The sequence below is a fragment of the Apium graveolens genome, chromosome 6 (genome assembly GCF_009905375.1).
Source record: "Apium graveolens cultivar Ventura chromosome 6, ASM990537v1, whole genome shotgun sequence".
Lineage (NCBI taxonomy): Eukaryota > Viridiplantae > Streptophyta > Magnoliopsida > Apiales > Apiaceae > Apium > Apium graveolens.
The window spans coordinates 194,436,970-194,457,319 of NC_133652.1; positions in this window are offsets into that span (position 1 = coordinate 194,436,970).

The following is a 20,350-nucleotide window of genomic DNA, read 5'->3' on the forward strand; positions in this document are numbered from 1 at the left end:
AAGAATTTGAATTTCACGGACAGCTCCAAAATCAAATAGAAGAAAACAACTGGAAGCTTGGGAAAAAATCAAGACCATCAAGAAAATAGAAATTATATGCTCAGACTAGAGGAGCACCTTGAAAATGATTGTAAGAAATCTTTGTACACTTCACTTTGTTCAATTTTCAATATATAGTAGCACTTACTAGTTTTTTCTACTTTTATTCAATCTGTATATTGAGGGTGTTTTGTTATCATCAAGTTTCTCTTAATTTATGGCTACAATTCCAGTAGACATAAATTGAGGGAGATTGTTAGGAATATGTTATGGACCTGATGATAAGTTGATTAAAACCCCTTAATAGATTTAACTTAATGATTTGTAGCTCTTGACGGATGTTCTAATATAGTCCCGACGGATGAACCTTATAGTCCCGATGGATGACATCTGAACATCCATCAAGAGTGTAGTTTATGTAACAATAAGTATTGTAGCATATTTCTGCAAACAATAATGTTTTAGTCTAGTAGATTCTGTAGATTTCCTTAAGTCATTTTGACTACTAGATTGATATACAGAATAGGTTGGCTAATTGTAAATATAAGATGTTTTGTAATTCTGTATAAGTGAAATGGACTTAAGTGACAGAAAGGCTACCAACGGATGATCTACAAAGACTACCGATGGATAATCAACAAGGCTCCCGACGGATGACCAACATAGTCCCGACGGATGATCTTATTCAAAATAGAAGTTGACAGTGACAACAAAGTCACATGCGTCGGATGTTTGCAAATGGAATGTGGCAACCTAAGTACAGGTTTTAGAGAATGAAGAAGCATTACCATTTCTGTAATAAATCGAATTTTTGAGACCTTGTAAAACGTTTAATGAATAGTAACCCTGACGGACAGGGAAAACTTTTTAGCCCACACTATGTAGTGCATGAGAAAATGAGTTTCGGAGTTGATATTATGATTATACGTACCAAATGAGTGTATGTAAACGCTATTAGTTTTCGAAAAAATGAACTTTGAAAAACGACCATATTTACGAATCATCGAGGATTACGGGAATCTATATATAATTACGAATTTAAAACCCTATGGATTTATATCCAAGTATGGTAATTCAAAATATAAGAAATAAATACGAAAGGAATTACGTCGCGAACCATTTACGACGAAGTATTATGAAAACGTTTAAGCGACCGAGCTAACGCGTAAATGATTAAATAAACGTAACGCACTAACTAACCATGGTAAGAAAGTAACCATGGTTACTTTATCAAATAGTGAGCTAAGGTATAGGATGATCAACCAAGGCTAAGCAAATAGTGAGCTAAAGGGCTAAACAAGTGGCTTAGCTTGTAAACTAGGAAGCCTAGTTAGATTTGTCCCCAAGATTTGCAACAAGAATAAAATCCAAGGATATAAACTAGAGACTAACAAATAAATATAAGATATCACAAGCTATCACTTGTATTATTCCAAGAAGCAACCAAGAAGCAACAAAAAATTTCTCTCTTTCTCTCCCAAGAACACCCATTCGGCCCTTTTCTTTAAACAAAGAAATCAAAATCAAACCTTCAAGCTCTAGCCATGGATAAATCCAACCATTAATTCACAAGCTTCCTAACAACCAAACTAAGGTAAGATAAATCTTTGAGCTCTTTTTATCAAGGTTTTATGGGTGAAATAAAATCAAGAAAGTTGATAATAAATAGTGTGAATAGTAACTCTTCTTTGGTTTCTTGATTTCAATGGTTGTTTTAGGTTCCAAAAAAGCCATAATAAGCACTCCCAAGACTTCACCATCATCAAGAACACATATCAAGCTCTCAAGAAAGGTAAAAATCTTTGACCCAACTTTATTTAAGATTTAAGTTCAAGATCCTTTTAGTATGTAGTTGTAAACCTGGTTTTGGTGGTAGTTTTGCTGAAATCTTGATGTTAGCTAAGTAGATTTAAGGTTGATTGTTGTTGCCTCAAAAACGTGATGTTCTTGAGATTAGTTAGTGTGCTGATGATGATATGTTGATTGGTGGTGGTAGTATAACTATTTAAGGCATAAACGAAACTTCGATCGTAACCGTAATCTCGTTAAAACGAACAAAACGTAACTTTAAGTTTCTGCAGAAAGTCCCGAGGATTTAAACTGTATTTTCTTGAAAACTAACCCTTTATTATGATAGACAATATTATAAGGATCATTTAGGCACTTGAATCACTTGATTCCGATTTACGGATCAAAAGTTATGGCCGTTTTACTAAAAGTGATTTACGCGATAAAAACTTCTACGAATTACGAACTTTGAAAATATAAAGGATCGACTTAAGAATGTTCATAAATCATGAAAATTTTACAAAGAGTAGTATATTGAGTTACTAAATTTCATAAAAATTTCAAGTTAAATAATCATTTTTCAATTTTATAAAAATATCGGAGCCGAGATGGCGGGATTAGAAACCGTAGAATCCATAAGCGGAGCCGACGACGAAAATGAAAATGGACTTAAGATACTTTGAAAAAGGAAGCGACCATAATGTGAATAAGGACTTAAAGAAATAATAAGGGTAATATAAGTTGAGAGGGTGCATAATAATTAGCGCATGAGTGCGGGTAGCCGTAAATTAGAACGGGACCTAACGAAACGACTTGTGTTTATGATTATAGATTTTCGAGCGGAACCTAGAGCATCCTCCACCTCGAGATACCCAGGCAAGTTTACGAACCCAACTCCATTTACTGTTGTTTTGTGAAAGGATTGTTTTATTATCATTGCATAAATACCATGCTTGCCATGATACACAATAATAGAATTCTTCGCATAATGTAGCGATGTTTTGCGATAAGTATATATCGTGAAATGTTTAATTCCGCTATAAGCATGACGTATTATAATAAGACCGAGAGTCGGTCAGGATTTCAAGATAAAAATCCGGGATTCATTCCGGTGATATCGTAGGACGAGTACAAGTCCATAGTAGTACATTTTAAAGGGACTCAACGTCCACTTACAAAATATTAAACACCTCGAACTTTTATTAAAACGATTTCCAAAGATCGTATTCCCTCAACTATACTTTATCGTTTGGACAAGAAATATTTACTTACCATTCATTTATTAGGGAGAAGTATTCTATAGTAAATATTTGCTTCAATCTCGATTAAATATTAAAATTCATTAAATTATTAAACATAAATTAGTTGAGGAATATTATTTTTATTCTTTTAAAACTAAACTCCTTCGAGGTTTAATTATTTATCGATTATCATTGAATTATTTATTATTTATTAAAGGGTTTATTTATGATTTAAAAATCATAGAACCGGATTTAAAATTCTTTCTGATTTTCAAAAATCATTTGAATAATTTCAGATCGTCGGAGAATATTATCCCGACTTATTTTAATATTTTGAATATAGTTTAAGGGAGAAACTTTCCCCCTTATTTAATCATCTGTTGACAATGATCAACTCACATCCTTAGTACTTCCTCCAAAAATTTCAGAAGTACGTGTATATATATATATCCGAGTAAGATAAGCTATTTCTATCAACAAGCAAAATGCTTGGGGAACTTCGATGTGGTTCGAGTTCTCGAGATATGATATAATTCTTTTAAAAGGACAAGGGAGGGGTAGACTCTGGTACTATGTGTGCTAGATGGACTACCAAAGGTACCGCAGGCGAAGGTACTCTGTGTACTCAGGAACTTGTGAAGTATGTGTATACCCAAAAATGGGACACATAGCCCGAATGCGGCAAGGGTTGATAACTGGGATACAAAGGTGTCGTCCTTCTACTAGTAGAAAAGGTTACTATTATCGTATTACGACTGATCATCGTATGCGATGGTTCCAACGGATGTCCTATTCTTCCAATTGGAATTGTGATGCAATACCGTAACCCAAGCCTAGGTGCTGGGTTCACTATTAAGGTATTCGCAGGTTAATAAAATCCACTTAAGGATTGTTTTCATAAAAGGTGTGTATCACCACTTAAAACTATTTTCGAATAAAATGTAATTATCATATATGATATTTTAGGTAAGTTTATCATACAATCATTTTCATACTGTACATTATTATACTGGGCATTATAGCCCACACTTGTTTTCTTAAATTGACACAACACAAAAGTGAATCAAGATGCCTACCATGAGAACCACTGCCAGGAAACGGGTAGGAAATGGCCAGCTGTTCTGTAGGTTGTTTGGTGCTGTACCGCAGGTAGTCCGAATAAGCTGGATTGGTTTTCAGTTATTTTTAGTTCGACTTATTTATAAGTATGACTTAAGTAAGGTAATAAACAAGAAACGTACATTTGGCCGACGGACTAGCCTTACTTAAAGGTTACTCCCCGGTAAGACTTAATTACTTTTGGATTGTAATAATTATCTTTTTGTGGTTTAATTTACTCTAGTTATGAATGGTTCGTTTCCAAGACAATAACCTGTAAGTGTGTGTGTGTGATAAGTGTGGGGTTGTATAGTGTGAGTATTGTATATTGTGGTGTGAGGTATGTGGTTTGAAGTGGTTTAGATGGCGTGGCCTCCGAGATTCCTGACACCGGATTTTGGGGCACCACAGAAATGGTATCAGAGCCTTAGGTTATCAAATCTTGGAAACGATAGGATATAAAATACGTAGACATAGGAATAATGAAATAATCAATTAGAGCTCAAGTCGAGTTCGTCATCGGGCTACATGGGTAGTCTTGACAGTTTTAACCCTCAAGGGAACGCCGATTTTAAGTTAGTAACACCTTGCCTATTGTGTCAGGTATTAGTGGAGCCTATAAGGGAGGTTGACCCTGTTGATGATGTTATGGTTCCTGAGCGTGACCCTACTCCCGAGTCAGAGGACCCACCCATTGATGACTCAGATGATGACCCTACTGAGGATGCCCCGGAGGAGGAGAATGACCTTCCCGTCCCCATAGCTGATGACGTTGAGATGCCCCAGGGAGATGACTTAAGATGGAGACATGTAGAGATGTACCCTCTCCCGACTACTCGCTCTCCTACACCACACCCAGGGATGCAGAGCCCTTTGCCCTATACTGATGATGATGAGGAGGATGGGATGGATGCACAGATCTACAAGATTTATGACATATCCTCTAGCGACCCAGACTCACCTCTACCACCCCCGGAGACCATACATGTAGCTGTACACGAGTGGATGGTGGCTCAGCTTAACGCTGAGATCACTGCGGTATCTGCCCGCATTATGGAGTTATGCCAGACACTGACAGCTGAGAGAGCCATCAGACTAGGATACCCATGGGTTTCAGAGCTGCTTCCCCAGCCATAGCCCGTAGAGAGATTGATGAGATTGAGCTCCGTACCTGGGTTCAGATGAGGATGATGACGATTGGAGGATACATCCCGGTAGTTGATAAAGAGCTGATGTTGGCAGGAGCGATGAGAAGGGTGCGTGACCTCACACGCAGTGACAGTAACTGAGGGACTAGTGACTAATTATGGACCTTGAAGATAGCTGGGTGATTTGTCACCAATTTTGATAGGATAGCTAGTAGTAGATAACATTCCTAGCCCTTCAGGGTACACGGCTTATGTATTTGCATTTCAGTATTCAGGACAAGTAATGATGTATTATAATCAGACCATGTATGAACTTGGTTAGTTGTTTTATCCCCAAGATATAATTGGGAGACCCTATGGTATATATATCTAGCAGTTATTTAGAAATGGATTTCCATATTATTGCACCTAATAAAAACATGCTAGATAATAAATGACATGCTTACATATGAATAAATTAATCCAACTATAAATTATTGCAACTATATTGACAAATTTTCCTTATCAGAATAATGCCACCCCGTAGAAGAGGAACCAGGGCACAGCCCGCAGAATCTGTTAACCAACAACAGAATGAACCTGACCCTGTAGTGAATGAAGAAAGTGAAGAGGACCTAGACTATAATGAATATGATGAGGAAGAATATGTAGAAGAAGAGGCTGAGCATACCCATCAGGGAGGGAATCCCATGAATGAGTTTATGGAACTTTTAAGAGCAAATCTGAACCAACAGCCCATTCCACCACAGCCGCATGCTGCCCAACAGACTGCAGCCACTGCCTTCAGGGCATTCAAATCTATCAAACCCCCAGAGTTTCTCGGATCTGCCGACCCCGTTGAAGCACGGGCCTGGCTCAAAGAGATAGAAAAGTCCTTCGAGATACTAGATATAGAGGAACGACACAAGACCATTTTCACTTCTTACATGCTGAAAGGAAAAGCTAACTACTGGTGGGAGTCCAAACGAAACCTAGAGACTGATGCAGTGAATTATAGATTTACCCGACTGTTCTTAGAAAAGTATTTCCCTAGGTTTATTTAAAACCCAGATGGAGATTAAGTTTCTAGAGTTGGAACATGATAAGATGACTGTGGCAGAGTATGAGGCCAAGTTTACCGAGCTATCCCGATTTGTGCCTGAGTTCTTGAATACCGAAGAGAAGAAAGCGCGAAGGTTTCAGCTTGGTCTGAAACAGTGGATTTAGAACTGAGTGGCAGTACTAGAGCTGACATATTATGCTACCTTAGTGTAGAAAGCCTCGATTGTTGAAGCTGGCAGTGAGTAGAGTGTGAAGGAAAAGGAAAATAGGAAGAGGAAGATAGGAAGCCAAGGCGGAGGAGGAGGAGTAGGAACCGGGAACAGGAGCCTTTCGAACAAGTTCGTCAGGGGAGTGGTGTCCCAACCTGCGCGAGGTCCCGGATTCAGAAAGGCCCCAAGTGAGAGTGTTGGCCAGCGCGGCGGACAATCTAGGGCAATGTTTCACAGCCAACCCCGTACCCCAATACCGGAGTGTCAAACCTGTAGGAGGAGACACCTTGGAGTGTGTACCCAGGCGAGATCCCCTCTGAAATACTACATATATGACCAAATCAGACACCTTGTCAACAACTACACCCGACCCAATGTGACGTGTTTCCAATATGGGAAGGTAGGACACATGAGAAAGGATTTCTCGACATTGAAGCCTCCATTTTCAGGGATGAGCAGAGCTGCATCCAACCGACCCCCAGCTGCTAGGACCGTCAACATGACCGTTCAGGATGCTGTCCGAAACACTGACGTGATAGCAGGTACCCTTCTGTTAAATTCCGAACATGCAAATGTCCTATTTGATTCTGGAGCAACCAAGTCATTTATATCTCAAGATTTTGCTAAAAAGTTGAAACTTAACGCCATATCCTTACGTGAGGTATTACAAGTGGAAATAGCAAATAAAGAAATAATTCCTGTAAATCAAGTACACCCTAAATGCAAGTTGAAATTAGAAGGAAGAGTCTTCGAAGTTGACCTAATCCCATTTGCGTTAGGAGAATTTGATATAATCTTAGGAATGGATTGGTTATCCAGTAATGGAGCGCAAATAGATTGTAAATGGAAGAGGGTAAATGTAAGAGCGTAAAATGGAAAAGAAGTAGTGTTTAGAGGGCAACGACAGACCCAAAAATTTCTGACCATGCTACATGCAAAAAGATTGTTAAAGAAAGGTAACGAGGCCTACTTAGCTTATGTGATAGATACCAAGAAGGAAGTTCCTAATATACAGGACATACCCATAGTGAACGAATTCGAGAATGTGTTTCCAGAGAACTTACCAGGGTTGCCACCCGACAGAGAAATATAATTCACTATAGAATTAGCACCAGGAACGGCACCAGTGTCCAAGGCCCCATATAGGCTAGCCCCAGTTGAGATGAAGGAATTAACTTCTCAACTGTAAGAATTATTAGATAATGGAATGATAAGACCCAGTGTGTTGCCATGGGGAGCGCCAGTACTGTTCCTAAAGAAAAAGGACGGCAGTATGAGATTGTGCATAGACTATCGAGAATTGAATAAGTTGACTATTAATAATAGGTACCCTCTCCCTAGGATTGATGACCTATTCGATCAACTCAAGAGAGCTGTGCATTTTTCCAAAATAGATTTGAGGACAGGGTATCACCAATTGAAAATCAAACCTGAGGATACACCGAAGACTGCTTTTCGTACTAGGTTTAGATACTATGAGTTCTTAGTCATGTCATTTGGGCTAACCAATGTCCCTCAGCCTTTATGGATTTGATGAACAGATTGTTCAAAAGGTACCTAGATATATGTGTGATAGTTTTTATAGATGATATTCTAATCTACTCAAAGACAGAGCAAGAACATGCAGAACATTTAAGGATAGTCTTAGAAATCCTGAGAAATGAGAAATTATATGCCAAGTTCTCAAAGTGCGAGTTTTGGTTAAGGGAAGTTTAGTTCTTAGGACATGTGGTGAGTAGCCAAGGAGTTTTAGTTGACCCCGCCAAGATAGAGGCGGTGTCCAACTGGGAAAGACCAACTACCCCAACAGAGGTTAGGAGCTTTGTGGGTTTAAGAGCATATTACCGAAGATTCGTGCAAGACTTTGCTAAGATAGCCGGTCCACTGACTGGACTTACCCGGAAGACAGAAAAGTTTGTATGGATAGAGAAATGTGAGGAAAGCTTTCAGGAACTGAAAAGGAGGCTGGTGTGTAACACCCCCAAATCCGGGGTCGGGGATCCGGGTTGTCACGATTTCCATTTCCCTTAATAATACTTAATCTTAATAATCAACCAACTATTGCATACTGTGACCCCACAATATACACACACCACAAGTTATAGTCTCAAAGATGAATACCAAACAATAACATAAGTCATTTTATTCCTCAATTATAAGTCATTACACCTCAAAAGGGTTTCTGAATAAATTTACATATTCTTTGCCATTATTACAATTCATAAATATACATAAGTATGGTACATCAAAAGTTGAAAGCCTAGCCTATTGGTAGACCCTACCTCAGCTACAACGACATCAACGCCTAAAGGAAACTGCAGAACGTTTCCTATCCGCTCACGAATTGGGAGCTTGATCCTGTTCATCTTGTCTATCTGTTGTTGTGTGATGAAAGAAGAAAGCAAGGGTGAGAAACAAGCTCACCGAAATAATATGTATAATGATTAACAATATATGAGCATTCTCATAGTACTCATGAAAGTCTTGGTCAAGTAAAAAAATGAACCAAGTTTGATATCTTATCGCGACCAAGTCGCAAAATATTCAGTATATATGTATATATACTTTTCAAAATCTTGGAAGTCCTCTTCCATGTATAATATACACAGAGTTCCAGTTTATAACTGTATAAAAATATCATTGCAAGGTGATCTCATATATCTAACCTTGTCTCAACGTTTTTGTGAAAATCTTTATCATTCATAAGATAATCATTAACCAGATATAAGTTGAAAAGATGAAGTTACAAGATACTCCAATATACTTATATCTTTTCCGGATACTACTTGAACTACCACCGTTCAAGGTATCATCAGTTTCAAAAGTTCATCACATAGATGAGACTACAAGAAAAGACTAGAATAGTTTCAATCTTTGAAATATCATTATAAATAATGAAGTTACGAGATACTTCATTAAGTCCCGATATATATACACCTATATATATATCTCATACTTTGCTTGGAAACCTCTGTTATGAAAAATAAAAACAGAGTTATAATATCCAATGAATTTGGAAAGAAGAAAACCTTGGCATAAACCTGATATCTTGATGATCAGGCAAAGATACCAATAAGTAACCTTTTCTACTAGTAGATGGATGAATTCCCCACTGGTCATCACCCTGGCCGCATTAGGACCTATGCTGGACTACCACTCAGCCACTTACGCATTGATGGACTCCCACTGAGCCACTTACACTTTCATGGACATCCACTGTTCCATGTTGCTTATGCCGCCTAAAATAGATGGACTTACTTCCCGAACGTTGGGCAAGTAATCAAAATGTTTTCTCAAAACAGCAACCTTGTTGCGAATATAAAATACACCACAGAGCCGGATCCCTCGGGTTTTGAGCGAGTATTTAAATCCCCTTTGAAAGGAAGATCTTAAATATAAAAATGAGTTTTGAGATCCGCTCTAACTTTCAAAATCATTTTGAAGACTCGAAAACATTTTTATGAATATTTGGAGTAATGCTGATTTAATAAAATAAACCAGTCCCGGTATGTTGGAGAATATCTGAATATTATTATTAAATAATATTCCCATAAAGGATAATCTTTATAAAAATAATTGAAGTAGAAGTTTTAAAAACTCATACTTGAAATGAATAACGAATAACCAAAGATATACTTATACGAAAGTAAGATCTTTATTTGAATAATCGAAAATAAGTTTGATTATCGAAACACTATTCTTTAATAAAATAAAGAATATTATTTAATAAAATAAGCGGAGTCATAAGTCCTTGAATGAATATTCAAAAATAATATTCATTAAATAAAGTAAGCGGAGTCATAAGTCCTCGAATGAATATTCAAAATAATATTCATTAAATAAAGTAAGCGGAGTCATAAGTCCTCGAATGAATATTCAAAATAATATTCATTAAATAAAATAAAGTTATCGAATAAACCTTATTCGATTAATAGTTTTGAAAACTATATCAATATATATATATATAAATATATATATATATATATATATTATACTCGGGAACATCGAGTCCCGGTTTAGAAAAATGTTCACCTTTGGGTCCCCTATACTAAGGGTATACACAACTACTGCTTATCTCTAGCATAGGTATTATGCAATTTATAAGCATTTGAATCAACAATTAGATATCAAGATTACGAAACAGACATGCATATATACCATATCAGCATGCTCCAATATATCACAAGATTTGCTAATAACAATCATGCACTTATCACAAGATAATGCATATACATATATTTACATCACAACAACAGTATAATGGGTAGAAAACTTGCCTGAGTGTTCCCGGATAGACTTAAGCTTAGAGTGGGTCCGATAACCTATGAACAACAACATAAGTCGGAATTAACCCACGGTCGCTTAAGAAACTAGACTTTAACCAATTGAACCCTAATGTTCGCTATGGTCACTTCTACGCTTAACGAATCACATAAGTTGTTCGAGTACCCTTGGCTCCACCATTTTTAATAAATTAACCATTAAGAATTTTAAGGCGATTCTTTCGCGAGTACTCTACCAACTGCCTAATACACTTTACATAATTGTTTCATACTCCAATTAGTCATTTAAGGGCCTTAACCAAGGTTTCAAAGTAAGGCGAGGGATAATGGTTCGTTCGCGAAATGCCGTTACTTAAAACAGTCGTTTCTCCTAAACCGTACATCGGATTCAAGCGAACTACATATCAAAAAGAAGATTATGACATAATCTAACTAAACATGGCAAAGTCACAGATTCAATAGTTAGCTCTCTGTCCCGAACACTAAGAACAAACAGTTGTATGAAATTGGGCATTAGGACGACTATGTTTACGCGATTACCAAGTTTCAAACCACTCCAAACAACTACCATTCAACTCACAACCAACAATACAACCAACCCTCATCCAAAACTTACTACATCAGTCCCCAAACCTCAATATTTTCCAATTTATACAACCCCACACATGAACTACTAGCTATACTTAACTTTCATTAACTATAAACAAGATTTCAACATCCAAATCACTACAAATCCAATCCAAATTCTAAACACACAAGCATCATGCTTCTCATTTACTATAACCATTAAAACCATCGTAATACTCAAAGTAAAGTTATGGTTTGGAGGTGTTATACCTTCCTTGGAGTGATTAGAGTAGCTAGGAAGTCTTAGGGAGCCTCCTACAAGCTTGATCTTTCCAAAGAAATCAAGAACACAAAGTTAGGTTTTGAAGTTTCTAAAAGTCAGATTGAAAGAACTGTCAAAACGAGGGTCTTACCATGCTTATTTGGACGAGACTTGTGAACAAGAGTTGTAGGCCATCTCAATACCTTTCCAAAGAGCTATAGAACATACTATTTGAGTGAGTATTGAAGGAGATATGGTAGTTTGAAGGTGCTGCTCTGGTTTTGGCCAAGAGCTTTTGTTCTTGGAAAGCAAAAGTCAACTTCTAATTTGTGTTTTGTGATTTGTTTTGCCTTGGCTTGGTTGCTACCTTTTGTTTGCTAATTAAATTGTTACCATGGTAAAAATTGTGTGGCTCACAATCAACCAACCAATCCTTCCCACTTTGTTATGCTCATGTCATCTGCTTATGTCATCTTGTTACACTTATCTTCCTCTTGTTGGTGTGATAACATCATCGTCCATTAACCTCTTTGATTAACCCCTAATTACTTGGCTAATAACCGCTGATCTGTTATACGGTTCGCTTAACTTTCGTTCTCGTTTATCGTTTGAGAGACCATACCCGGGATCTTATTACTTGGGTTCCCCTAAACCTTTCTCAATATTTTATATTCTTTTATGATCCTCTCTTATAATCCTTGAATTAAATCCTTTTAATCATGTTACCTTATACTCAATTCTTTCGGTATCTGGTGGATTTTCGGGAAAAATCAAAGTGTTCGAATTTGGATTATGACGATCTTTACATACACTTATTTACTTTATGGAATACTAATACGATCTTAGAATTTCCATAACAGTACTCCTATATAGCGCGGTCTAATAATTTTCCTTAATCAGCATCATCAGCAAAAGTTACTATTCATCCGTGTTTCAAAAATTCCAAAAAATTGGGGTTATTACAGTCTCCCCTCCTTAAAAGGATTCCGTCCCAGAATCGGATAGAAAATGAATAGGGATGCTCTCTTAGCATTGCACTTTCTAACTCTCAAGTAAATTTTCCTACATCGTGGTTCTACCATCAAACTATGACTAGTTTGATAACCCTTCTCCTAAGCACTTGTTCTTTTTCAATCTATAACCCTTCCTGGTTGCTCCATATAGGTTACGTCTGGTTGCATGTCTATGCACTCATATGCCCCTCTTTATCTGGCATCCGAATTACACTTCCTTAAAATTGATACGTGGAACACTTTATGAACTTGCTACAGGTTCGGGGGTAGGGCTAGCTCATATGCTAACTTCCCAATACGTCTTAATATCTCCAAGGGTCTAACACTTCGTGGACTTAGCTTTCCTTTCTTTCCGAACCACATCCATCTTTTCCAAGGGAATACCTATAACAGCACTAGGCCCCCTACTTCCTATTCCTTGTCCTTTCGTGTCAATTGAACATACTTCTCATGTCCATCTTGGGCTACTACCAGCCGTCTTCTGATTAGATATATTATATCCCTGGTCCTTTGGACCACTGCTGGTCCGAGCATCTTGCGCTCTGCAACTTCATCCTAACATAAGGGAGATCGACATTATCTTCCCTCAAGGATCTCATAAGGCGACATCTCGATAATGACATATGATCTATTGTCGTAAGAAAACTCAATCTGCGTCAAGTGATCATTCCAAATTCTTTCAAGTCTATTGCACAGACTCTCATTATAGCTTCTAGCGTTATAGCTTTTGCTTCTCAATACTCCTTCTTTTTTGGTTCGTAAACATTACTATCTTCCGTACAGAATACTATTCTAGATATACCTTTACTCGCTAGAGTTTAATAACCTTTTAATAAATGCGTCAACCTTAGTATCATGAATGCGTTTCCATTCCGAATACCACCATACTTGGTACCACTTCATCTCTAGCTGCCTCCATCTTCGAAAGCTTGGTCCTTCGTGTAGAAGTAAAAGAATTTATTGAGAGATCACTATGATCATGAACACTTGTTTTATTGCATAGTTAGTACAGAGGTGGCCAGCCTTTAGTACTTGACAAGCAATTAAACAACATGTGGTATCCTACTAGGCTTCTATCACACAGATAGATAGTCATTCGGCAATACCTCCCCTTCTGGAAGGGTTGTTGTTCTCAGCTTGTACAAAATGAAAAGAAAAGAACGAATTGAAGATAATTGTATATATAAAAAAATACTGCCACAAAAGATCTGGCTTGGAATCTACCTCTGAACTATAGAGGTTTGTCACAAGAGAATAAAATATATATATGTATATATCTCAACATCAAGTATTATATCATCGCAATTCGCATGCATGAATAATTACTATTCCGTCCATCATTCTATGAACCCAAGCTCTTGCTCGAGCTTATAAACAATCACCGTTAAAACTCCCTCGACAGCGAAAATCGAATCTAAGATTTCATTCTAGACCTCCTCGTTACTAGAATTTTATGCTTGCACCGCAACCTTCCTCGTATAGTAATACGACTCTCTATTGATAAGAAGAAATAAATATTCAATAGGTAGATAATCGACTTAATTAGTCTATCAATGATAACTTATCCATCACCACGACCTGATTAGTGGTACTTAATCTCAACATCCATTACCATACAACTCTCGCGGTTGTAATAGGCTCATTATTCAAAGAATCGTTGATGCATTACTATAGTCCACCACGGACCTACGGTAGTCATTCATTTTCCTTGGAATCTTAATAGCTAACCATACGGAGTTCATACCTGTCGTATCGAATTCTTCTAAGGAGGTAACATGATCACCGCTCATGATTCATGAAGAACACTCCTGAACTTGACGCACATATGACATGAAGCAGATAAAATTTCAGAAGAGTTTCAATGAAAGCAATGATAGCAGGTTAATACCATTATTAACCATATGTCTTTATTAGGAGACATGAAGCTCAAAGGTTCATTTAGTCCTCTCGTAATATGGTCCTGGCTTATCTCAAGATAAGACCTTCTAAAATAGATAGCCCGCTCACAGTGCTAACATGAATTAAATCTTTACCAAACTACTATTACGGTTGAGTATCGTACAATCATCAGAAGAAATGTCAATCTTTCAAACCATAATACAACCTTCACGGCTTTAACCATCATCACTGTATTCCTCTGGCACGTGTGCTTATAATTGTCCTCTTACACTTAAAGTGTCGGCCACCTCTTTGACCTTTCCTAATAGTAAAATTTCCTTACAATCAATGTCATTTTTTAACCACCTCCAAATAAATTTTCTACCTCATTTCATTCACTGCTTATGTGAAAATGCTTTTCTTAAGTCCTGATAAGAAGAAAAAAATCACCATTTTTTTCCATAAGTCATTGCCTTAGTCTTTAGATGTGAACATTGCCACGACTGACTCTCGGTCATACTTAGGACGTCTCTTATCTTGGGTCCTTCTTGTTTTCACCAATCTCGACCCTCATTGGGTCGATCTATACTTTTTTATGGTTCAACACGTGCCCCACCTGGCATTATTATAATTACGTCATATTTCCTTTATCAAAATTTCTATTCTTGAGAACTTTGAATATACCTTTTCTCCTTGTAAGACCTCTAAGGTTATCCTTGAATTGTTCCTCCTGTATTCCCTAGATACAGGGCATATCAAAATACCATTTACTAATACTAGAACCATTGTCTATATACTTTTGAAAAATTTCTCCACTGATTCTTAAAGATTGTTGTTACCTTAATCCTTTCCAATTCATACTGTCAAAACTCATACTATGTCACACCCCCAACTTAACAAAAAAAAATATAACTATTACAATATTTAGAAGAAAGTAAACATAACTGAATCCAAGATCTTACAGTTTAGGGTTTGGAACAGCCCAACACTACCATATATTACAACTGATTTTAAATTCGAGTCCTCACACAAAACTATCTCTTATTCTACCTGAGCTCGGACATATGCATCGGCGTCACAGGTCTTACGTGCTGTCTGTTTGAATCTAACAATAGCTGCTAGATGCAATATCAGGGTAAAGCAAGGAGTGAGCCAAATGCTCAACAAGTGCTAAACTATATGATACAAAACATAAATCGAGATATATATAAAAGAATGACATTGCGAAGACATAACCAATAATAACAAGAGATAAAACTTTGGGTGATGGCATCATTTGCTTGAATCAAAACATTTTCAAAATCATAACTTAATCAAAATCATTTTATGACGCTACGGATTATAGCCGATGATCAGCCGCGAAGTAATCCCGAACCTCGCTGGGTTCTAAAACATTAATGAGATCCCTAGGCAACTTTTAAGCCTACATTGTAAGTGTGGAAATGACTCGCGTCTCAGTCCAGATCCACTATTCAAAGAAAACATTTATCCCCTTTTGGGACTGAAAATCCACATTTTAATCATTTCAAAAACTGATGCCGAATTATAATAAAATCTCTTAAGTAGTAAACATTTTTATCAAGGGATTATAGATCATCTTTGAAACACTGGAAATATGTCACGAAATTTCAGGGCCATGATCCACTAGAATTTACTATATTAAGGTAATTGAAAGGTTTCCATATACAAGAACTTTGACAAGGAGATTTAACAAGGCTATTGGATAATATGAAAGAGTAATGCCAAACTAGGCTTAAAGCAATGGTTTTCAACAAGGTACAAGTACTAGAACATCAAGAAGGTAAGCATCATGAATACTAGGGGTGTTAAGGTATGAAGAAAATGATCTTTAGCTCAAGGTATATCAGGATTGTTGAACTTTAGGGTAAGAAAAAGGGTTATCAATCAATTAAGAACAACTTTAAAGAATATCTGACTTTTAGGTATCAAGGTAAAGTTTCTATTGGGGTTCAAGTATCAGGGTGAGATGTCAATATTTTAGGAATCAATAGCATGATAATCAAGAGGATCAATCAAGTATTATATCAAATCTTTATTTTATCATGGCATTCCAATCACTTTGATATACAAGAGTGATATGACTTTTGATCTACTTGCAATATGTACTTCAGGGTTCATGACATTTCTATATAATACAAAGATAGATTTAAGAATCGCTTGGTTCAAGTATAGCAAGATAACTCAGGATACTCACATTATATATATAGGAACTAATTATCACATATTTGTAGTGTAAACGAAAAACTGGTTGAATCACTTGCCTTGAGAAAGGCTGGTCTGGTCTGGTCTGGCTGGAGCAACTGGAAACTTCTCTCGACCTTTATGGCAAGTTTACCCTCGTCTCGAGATCCTACAAAAATAATAATAATCCTCATTATAATATATTCTCACCAACTTAACCTATTGACAACACAAATGGCACTTAGGCCTATATACACGCAATTTATATTCTCCTTATAAATATAATTGTACACATAGCCACATATACTCACATATCATATTTTAATACAAAATAATATCACACACACCATAATGCAACACTAGGCTTGGATGATCTCGACTCATAACTTAAGTCACTTGGTCGCTAAACTAGACAAAGTCTCTAAATTTTGGCATCCTCACTCAATGTGCCTTTACTTAACTATCCAAAACCTATTGACCCTCACTTGGGCCTTTAATTCTAATGGCTTTATACTATCTTTAAACCATAGCGATCAACCTAGGTCTTACTCATAAGTGCTCTAAAACTATGTGTTAAGTGAAAGTGCTCACTAAGGAAAATTTCAGAATGACATCTATGGTGTCTTTAGTGCATTAGGCACTCTTAAACTACAATTTTACCTCCAAAACTTCTACACTAGGCTCTTCTGACCTTAAGGCATCTACCAAACTTCATGTGGCTCAAGGGCCTAGCTTGGGCTTCCTTGGGCCTAAGCTTAAAGTCTATGGTTCCCCTGTTTTTTCTGGGCAGAAAACGCCCTGACTTGAATTAACTTGTGACACATGGTTCTAACTCAAATCCTATGAAATATGGTTGGAAAAACTCCTCTGACACTTCCTCTAACTAAGGCCCAACAAGGCCTAATGAGGGCCTACCCATGACATGGTCAAAACTTCCTATTTCTAAGTTCCAACAAAATTGTCCCCTGCTGGACAGATTTTGTGATTCCACTCGTGCACCTAACCAAACGACTTATAAACCTCCAACAAATACCTAAAACTTTTTATATACTCCTAGTGCAAGCTTCTGGTGGCTTGGGCCTCAAAGTGCACAACAAATGCTCATTCAAAACTTCCCCATAACTAGTGCATCAAATCTGGAAAAATGCAAACACTAACTAATCCCTTTCCACCTTAACTCCCACTTAATAACCAAGCATCCAACTCTTTCCAAAGCAAACCTAGTGTCTTAATGTCCTAAAATAGTGCCTCAACAGAAGGGGAGATCATCCATGCCCAAGAATCAACAACATGCAACTAAAAATATAACATGCAACTCATGGAAAACTCATAACAAGATTTCGGCTAGGCATAAAGTTTAAATGCTTGCAAATTCGACTTGTACCCTATTACTCATCCTTAATAATCATGAAATATATCTTCTCTTAACTATTAATAAGAAATTTATCATGGAAACAATCTATTTTAAGCACACATATTTTGAATTTATAGATTTTTAGACATAGCAACATGATTTCAAAAAGAGTAGCATGAAAAACATGGTTGATCATCATTTTAATATCTTAAAACTAGCATGCATGGCTAAACATAAATATATAATGAAAATTCAGTAGCATGCAAAGGATTTTAAAGCATGATATCTCCATAAAGCACTTAGTTAGCACATATATAAAATATATCTCATAAAGAGCTCTTGAATTCACAAGAATCAAGAGTTTCTCTTTGGAGATCACATAAGAACTACACATGCATCCATGAAACTTCAACTTCCAAGTCACAAAACTCTTGTAAAGTATATAAGATGAATGTAGGTAGAAGATTTACACTTGGGAAGATGAAGAATGAAATGAAAAATGGAAGGGGTTAGGGGAATGGGGCTTCGGCCGAGAGCAATGGTGGGAGGGGGAGGAGAGAAAAAAGTGGTGTGTTGGAGTGTGGAGTGAGTGGAATGACTTCTCCCACTTTGATTTTAGTTTTATGCTTTTTGGTTGACAAAATGATGAGTGAAAGTGAGAATGTACAAAAATGTCCTCTAGCTAAAGTTAGGCCATTTTGCATGCAAGGTTAGTGTGGTAATTTGGTAATCAACAAATGAGTTAGTGGGGTTGGAAAGGTCTTATTTGCCCTTTGAGAGAATAGAAGGGTGATTTGCATGCAAGGTCTTCTATGTAATTTGGTAATTATAACAAATAAAATTTGTAAAGATTTATTTTTATAAAATAAAATAAAAGTTCAAAAATTATAAATTTTATACCATAAAATAACTTGGATTTTTAGAAATTTTATAAAATCACTTTTGAAATTTGTGAACAAAATAACTTTTAAAAGAAAATTTCTCCAAGGTTTAGAATATTCCTTATAAATAAAAAATAAGGGAAATAAATAAACTCTTGCTTTGAAAAATCATATACTACATAAAGCAAATTTAAAATACAGAAATTTTCATTTACACAAGGTACAACTATTAAGTATATTTAATTTCGGCTTTAATATCACACAAAATCCACAGATAATATTACATAAAATACCGGTCGTAACATCCTCTCCCCCTTAAGGGATTCTGTGCCTAGAATCTCAGTGAACAGATGAGGATACCGGGAACGCATATCAGACTCTAACTCCCAAGTTGATTCTTCGACCTTGGGGTTCCTCCAAAGTACTTTCACTAACTTTACCGACTTATTCCTAAGACTCTTTACTTGCCAGTCGAGTAATTTGACAGGTTGCTCCACAAATGACAGGTCCGCCTGAATTTCTACAGGTTCATATTCTATCACATGGCTGACGTCAGGATTGTACTTCTTAAGCAATGACACATGGAACACATTATGCACATGCTGATACTGAGGTGGTAAGGCTAACTTATAGGCCACCTTCCCCACTTGACTCAAAATTTCAAAAGGACCTATATATCTAGGTGTTAACTTCCCTTTCTTGCCAAATCTAGACAACCCTTTTCTTGGTGACACCTTCAACAAAACGGCTTCGCCTACTTGGAATCTAACATCCTTACGCGCTGGATCCACATACTTCCTCTGTCTATCTTGAGCAGCAAGCAACCTTTTATAAATTAACTTGACTGTCTCATGCAACTATTGTACCAATTCCGAGCCTAGAATCCTTCCTTCTTCTACCTCATCCCAACTTGTCGGTGATCTACATTTTCATCCATACAAAGCTTCGTATGGTGGCATGCCAATACTGGAGTGATAGCTGTTATTGTAAGAGAATTCAATCAATGGCAAGTGGTCGTCCCAACTTCCTGCAAAATCGATTGCACAACTGCGCAATATGTCCTCGATTGTTTGAATTGTCCTTTCGCTCTGACCATCAGTCTGCGGGTGGTACGCCGTACTTATGTTCAACTTCGTGCCAAGACTTTCTTGAAATTGCTTCCAGAATCTCGAGTTAAATCGGGGATCTCTGTCTGAAACTATTGATACGGGTACTCCTTGCCTTAGTATGATTTCACGCACGTACAGATGAACCAATTTGTCCAATGACGACTTCTCATTAATTGGAAGGAAATGCACCGACTTCGTAAGGCGATCAACTATAACCCATATAGCGTCATGTCCGGA